Consider the following 7029-nt stretch of genomic DNA (forward strand, 5'->3'; position numbering starts at 1 on the left):
TAGCCCCCCCAAAGACCAATGTGTGAGGAAGAGACTGAAAGGATATGAGTATTCCTTTTGATTACACTTTTAACACCTTATGGTAAGTAAGGTATAAAGTAATTTATGTTCTTCTCATTAATGGTAATCTCAACCATCAAACACCCTCTTCAATGAGCTGTATGTATTGCATGTTAAAGAAATGAGGATAGCCAGCCAATTACTTGGAATGCATTACTGCTCGTTTTGTAGTTACAGTATGTTCAAATTACCCTTCTTTGACCATTTAAGCCCAAAAACTAAATTAATTTACTGCGAGCTCAGACAATGTGAAGACTACGAGATCCCAGTACTCTTCAGCAGTGCTTTCCAGATGTGCAGTCAAATAGTCCTCATTTAGATTGTTTATACTTCAATTTGAAATAAATGTGATTTCTTTCTGTATTAGTGTTGATGAGTTTAAAATGCCTCGAGGTGCCTCGCAAAGTATAGGATGTTAGAAATGTACCAAGGGCTGAGACTGTTTGGGAAGTGCTGTTTGCTAGGACTAAGGTTGGTCTGTCCTGCAAAAGCACACATCGGGCTTGAATATTTACGTTTGTAACCCCCGGAAATTCACCCCCCTTACTACTCCCCCTGCTATTGCCCCAGCCTGTTCAAGTCCCAGGAGTGGAAAGACTGTCGTGACTGTCCAGCCAGCTGCCCCAAGCAAAAACTCTGAGAAAGAATTACCAGATAGAAATCAAAGACCGAGCTCCAGTGTTACCAGGGTTTCTGTCCGGGTGCAGCAGTGTGAGAATACTACTATCTGGTTGTGCAGGAGTTAAAGAATGTAAATAGCAGGCCATCTGATATTGCAAGAACGCACACAGTCCCACTGTGACCCAGGGCACTGAAATAAGTTCAGCCTCAATAATGCTGACCTGACTCTAAACAGAATGAGGGACTTTTTGCTAATATGTGTACACGCTGCTTGCAGATTGACTAGAGTTATTACTGTAATAATTTTAAGTTTTCAAAATATCAGAACTCTTCAGTACTTTATGGTTCATACAATGCTTAGTTCAGCTGTATTTATATACAACTATGTTGATTTGTTATGTGCAGTCTTCTTCCAGTCTATAGAGAATTGACTTTGTGACAGTCCCTTCTGTCACAGCAAAGGATAGTCCATCTATACCAGGAAAACTTAATACTCAATACAAAGACAATATTCTCCAATGGGCGTAGTGTGATGTACGTGCCTGCTCACAATAAAAAAGCAGGTCTAAATTTATCTTGGTTGAATAATGTAGTCTCCACTGCACTTATAATAATGAAATTGGATTTTATAGACTTCAAATCACATTTGTTATGTGTGAGTAGATCCACACTCGATTCAATGGCAGGTCCAAGGGTATTTTATCTTCATCATGGGGGGTAATTGCTTGACAAACAGTGCAAAGGTGCAAGGCACATATTTCTATTCGTTTCGGCCCGTCTTCAGCGTTAACAAATCGAGTAACAGTAAAGGCATTTCCTATCTGCCATTTCAGGGAGCTCATACACTAATTTGCAGTTACCAAAAGCATAAGTACTGTACTGCTTTGCTGACTCATCGTCATGGCAGACGGTGTCCCACAGGGTTAAAAAGAAAGAAATTGCTCTCTGCAGTCTTGCTACATCTGTGTACAAAACCCATGCATCAGTGGCCGCCAGCGTATCACTCTGTTTGAGTTAATGTTAATGTTTTTTTTTTCCAACAACATGGAAATGGCAAAAGCATTCCTTCTGGGCACAGATAAGACATTTTCTGCGTAGTTTCCTGGTTAAGTAGAACTCCACAGCTAGAGTAACTGTTCTTGGCAGCCCCACCTCGGTGACATAAATCACAGCCTGTGCTCTGTGGTTCTCCTCCGGAGACCCACCTAGAATAGTTCCTTCATCCTCAGCTCGGTTGCGGTCCGTTTTTTTTTCATTCCGGAACCATTCCATTCCCCTCATTCCCTGGCCCAGGAATGTCAGTGTTTGCTTTTCCCGAAGAGGAGGATTGGTGAGATTTTCCTGAGAGAGCATTCAATGTGTGTGTGTGTTTATTTCAATAACAGTTGAAGGCTGTTAAAAACCCAATGGCCTTAAATGTAGGCAACTTAAAATGTAGGTCACTCAAACTAAATGAATTTGAAAAGCAGGGTTTTTGTAGATTTGACCTTCAAAACCTGCCTCACACCTTATTGCATTGTTTTTTTATTTGTCAAGCTACAGTGCAGTGAAAAAGTTAATGCAACCCCTTAGGATTTTATGGTTACACTTGTTTAGAAATATATGACCTTCACCTGCTCTTCAACAAGTCCTAATAGCAGCAGATGAAACTAACCTCATTTGACAAATAGCACAGACAAATTCGACTTTGTCATTATTTATTGAAAAACTTCAACCAGCATTCAATATCTTTGTGTGAAGAAGTTAAGTGCACGCCTTGATTCAATAACTTGTGGTGCCCCTTCAGCAGTAATAAATGGAGCTTGTAATGAAAGATTGGGAGGGATGACAACAGCCAAGTTCAATCAGACCAGTAATTCATTATCGTTCCTGATGTCATGTCCTCACCTAAAACATTATAAATACTGCACATGATCCCCTTCTCTCCCTCACAGACATCATTTAGCGAACGGTGCAGTGGCTCTTTGGCTCAGGATCTGCGCCTGTGGCTGGAAGGCTGCCTGTTCGTATCCCGCGGCCGGCAGAGGAATCCTACTCTGTTGGGCCCCTGAGCAAGGCCCTTAACCCCAACTGCTCCAGGGGTGCCATATAAAAATGGCTGACCCTGCGCTCTGACCCCAAGCTTCTCTCCCTGTCTGTGTGTCTCATGGAGAGCAAGTTGGGGTCTGCGAAAAAAGACAAATTCCTCATACAAGAAATTGTATAGGCCAATAAAGTGATCTTATCTCATTTCACTTCCATCTCATCTCCACCTGTGCAGCTACCTGTGGGTCACTCCTCTATCTGCACAGCCTCCTCGTCCTCTAGCCAGGAGGTTAGCCCTCATCCAAGCGGGTTAAGAGAAGTTGTCTTGTGGCTAAAACACTCCATAAACCTTTCAGTACACTTAGTTTTTGGATGTTGTTGTTCCAAATGTACCTGAATTCAACATCTCCTGAGAGGCATTCTGGCCCACTCTTCCTCACACAGCTGCTTCAGTTCCGGGGCGTTTGAGGGCTTGCTGCACTATGCACTGTACATGGACACCCCTGAAGCTAAATCTCTGACGGGAGTCCAGCCCTGGTCCTGGACAGCCCTAGTCCAGGTAGTCTTACACATCACCCATTTCTAAACATTGGAAATGACTGTAGGTTATTGATGGCTCAGCTAAGTAATCCATTCACAGTTAAGAGAAACCTAGTCTTTCAGGGCTAAATTACTTAATGTAACCAATCTCCTGCTTAAAAGATTTAGAAATGGGCGATTTAATGGTGAACTGTAACACCTGCTGGTCGGAGAGCCCTGGTCTAGTGTTTGGAGTTTTCATATTTTGAAAGGACATGTTTGTTTTAATCTATAAGATACTTCCATGATTTCAAATTCCTGATAAGATTTTATAGCTTTGCTTTATGCTCACTTGTCTCATGGGTTTTCTTTAATCTTTCCGAAAGAACTTTCAGTCAGCTCCCAGACTTGATTCAAATCAGTTTGTGTTTATGGTTTCGCGAAAATGTTTGTTTTGGAGTCAACTGCCATGGAAAGGCTAAAACAAACACCTGAGTGTAACATTCCTCGAGGTAAACATTACACTATTCATACGGAGCTCTCAGTATGTTTTTATACAAACGGGTTGAGGAGGGGAAATGGCAAATTTAGATGCCTGCGCTCTAAAAAAAAAAAACCTGCTTGTGCGAAAGAAAAAAAAATCTCCCTTTCATTTCTCCTATCTTGGTGTGTTTTTTGTACGCCGCCTAGTCCTCGTTATAGACAGAGATGAATAAAAACGTGCAACTAAAATCGGCGACAGTTGCGCTTTGAAAACGTTCTCCACAAAGGGTTTTGAAAGGAGATGTTCAAGAGCGCTTGATGTAATAGGCAGAGGTGTGGGTGGAGGAAGGAAGTCTCGGCCACACTCTGAACTCCATAGCGCGTCCTTTTATGTCTCGTGCCTATTTTCTTTTAAAGTATTTTGGGCTGGCAAACCCCTTGATCCTGCCCAAGTGCCACTACCTTGCCCAGACCTCTCGCTGTTTTCCTTGTGCAGAATTCTGTCAAGAAGAGTCAGATATCTTTCACCCTTTTTGCTCCTTCAAGTTGGCGTCCCGTGGGCAGACCTTGGCCGACAGGAACAAATGCCCAGCAGAAAGCTTCTCTGACCCAGAGTCAGGCAATTAGTGGTTCCTTCCCATTAAATTTTGTCTCCCAGGCAAATTACAAGCCGGCGTGTACTGGCAGGATGCTCATCAAAGGCATAGGCTGCCCCCTCCACTTCTTCTCTGGCTGCTGTCAATTTAGAGCACACACAGCTTCTCGAAGCCTGAAGAAAGGGGCACGTTGTTTTGTGGGTGGTCATGGCATGTCACTCTGTCACCCCAAACGAAAACACGTTTTGGACAATCAATACTGTTGAAAGTTTAAACAGAAGGACTTTTGCTTTAACATTAATGCCACAGTCTGATTCAAGATTACTTTCAGCCTCCAAGAAAATGATAAACAAAAAATCCATCAGGAGTTTTACTCTGCTGGAAAATATCCCGTTTCATTTTGACTAGGTGCAGTTCACTCTTGACAAAACGCTGGCAAACAAGATTTTAGGCTCACAAAAATGAAAGCTGAAGGACCTGAATTTTAACCTTCTCTGACGACACACATTTATCCCCCACCTCTTTGTACCTATGTAGGCTTGTAAACTAGTTGAACCCTTGACACCCCTTCAACTATATTGCTTGGATGAAACTAATTGGGTCTGTTCCCGCTGTTGTTCAAATGTACTTGAAGTCACTTCAGAGGGTTTCAGGAAGTGGACTCTCAGTGCGGTCATCATACACTCGTCTCCCATGTAGACCACATCAGTGTGATACAGACATGGGAGCCAGGCTAAATGTTTGTGTATTGGGGCTCAGCCTTCCTGCGCAAATATAAATAAGTGCGGGAAAGATGTGGGTTTGGCTCTGTGGGTCTTAAAAGCAAAATTGTGTTGGCATATTTTCCCCTGGATGTGTCATTTCCTTTCATTAATTGTACTGCTTGCATCGATCGGCAGATTTCACCGGAGAGTCTCAGCTGTCCATCACAAAACAAAGACTGGCCAGCCCTGTGTAACAACAGCACTTTCACGTAATTGGCCTTATTCAGCTTTACTGTGCGGTGCTGTCAGATCTATCGTAGATCAGACAAAGAGCTCGAGATAAAGGGAAAGTCTAGACAGCCTGCATAAACCTGTGGGTTTTAAATCTTGTCATTGAAGGCTTGACTGAAAATAACTTTGCCAAGATGTCCTTGACAAGTGATGTACTGTACAGTAGCTGACAAAGGTATGCTCCCATAAGACAGACAGGCTTCCACAAATCTCATTTAGGAGAATTTCTGAAGAACCTCCCATGCAAAGGATAACAATTTGTATGGAAGTATACAGAATCTTCTGTCAGTCATCTCCAGTGCTTTGCAAAGATTTTCACCCCCTGCCAGCGACAGCCCAAAAGGGTGAGTTGCAAAATCATGTGCTGTGTGCGCTTTCTTAAAGTGAGTATTTTTTACTTGAACCTTGAACACTCAAACTTAACGCCTTTTGGTGGAGAAAGATGTCGAACATGAGCAAAATCTGCAAAAAAAAGCCAAACTATGATAAACCTTGTTCACAAGGCTGCTGGAAAAGAGAAACGTCTTGGGTGACTTCACGTTTGTTTTAAACATTTTTTGGGGGAGCAACTTCACCTGAACAACAGTGATCTGGGGCTGAAGCTCTGGTGGATTTCTAGGCTTATAGAGGTCACATATGATATATCTTTTGTTTGATATGTAATTTTCATGTTGTACTTTCTAGCTCTAGGGACTCTGATATTTTTCTATAGATAACTATAGTTGAAGCTCATAAATATTATGTATTTGGGGATTAGGTTCGTTTTAAGTCAAAATAAAACTTTAGAGCTTGGGTATATTCCCACATCATTGCAGCCTCATCATTTACACACACGGAAGGATGTTTATAAAAGTTTACCATGGAACACTTGACACATGTTTGTGGCTTTATAATGCTGATGCCATGCAGTTCCCTTGCTCAGCCAGAGGTTGGCCTATACCACGCTTCCTCAAGCTTTGCAGCAATATTCCTGTGCTTTACCAGACCACACTCCAGTTTGAGCTATAGTATATCTCAATTGGGAGTAATAATGTTGCAAGTTTATATGAGATTGCGTTCCTGCTTATTTTTGCCATTTTAGGAGGAAGCACCAGAATTGGAATAGATAAGTGTATACAGCGATACCCCCAGAAACTGCAAGAATGCTGAGCAACATATTTGCTGTGCTTTACTTCTGCTGGTCACACCTGTCACTATTGTACTACCATGCTGGGCTGTGCCGGACATTTCTCAGATTAAAGCCCCAGTGCGTTCATCCATCCACTTTCTATCCAATACAGGGTCATGTGGGAGCCAGAACCTGTTTCAGCAAGCAACAGGCGCAAGGCAGACACCAGCACACACTCACACTTGGGCATCATTTTTCCAGAAGCCAGTTAACCTACCACGATGTATTTGGACTGTGGGAGGAAACCAGAGCACGCAGAGGAAGCACAGGGAGAACATACATACTCTACACAGATAGCACTGCAGGAATTGAACTCAGGGCTCCCGCTGACCACTGTGCCACAGTGCCACCCTGCCAGTGCATGTGTGACATTCTTTTTTGCCCCACCGTAGATTGGGTTATTTAATAAAGATCCAAGAAGACTATAATCTAGCACTTCCACTCTCCTATGTATAAATAATAGCCAGCTGCCCACAGCTCTGTGCGCCTCTTTTCTAGCTCAACTCCACCCCAACTGCACCCTTGCAGCTGTCTCCCTAGTTCATTCCTCATACATAAGGGA

This window comes from Lepisosteus oculatus, chromosome 9 (genome assembly GCF_040954835.1).
Source record: "Lepisosteus oculatus isolate fLepOcu1 chromosome 9, fLepOcu1.hap2, whole genome shotgun sequence".
NCBI lineage: Eukaryota > Metazoa > Chordata > Actinopteri > Semionotiformes > Lepisosteidae > Lepisosteus > Lepisosteus oculatus.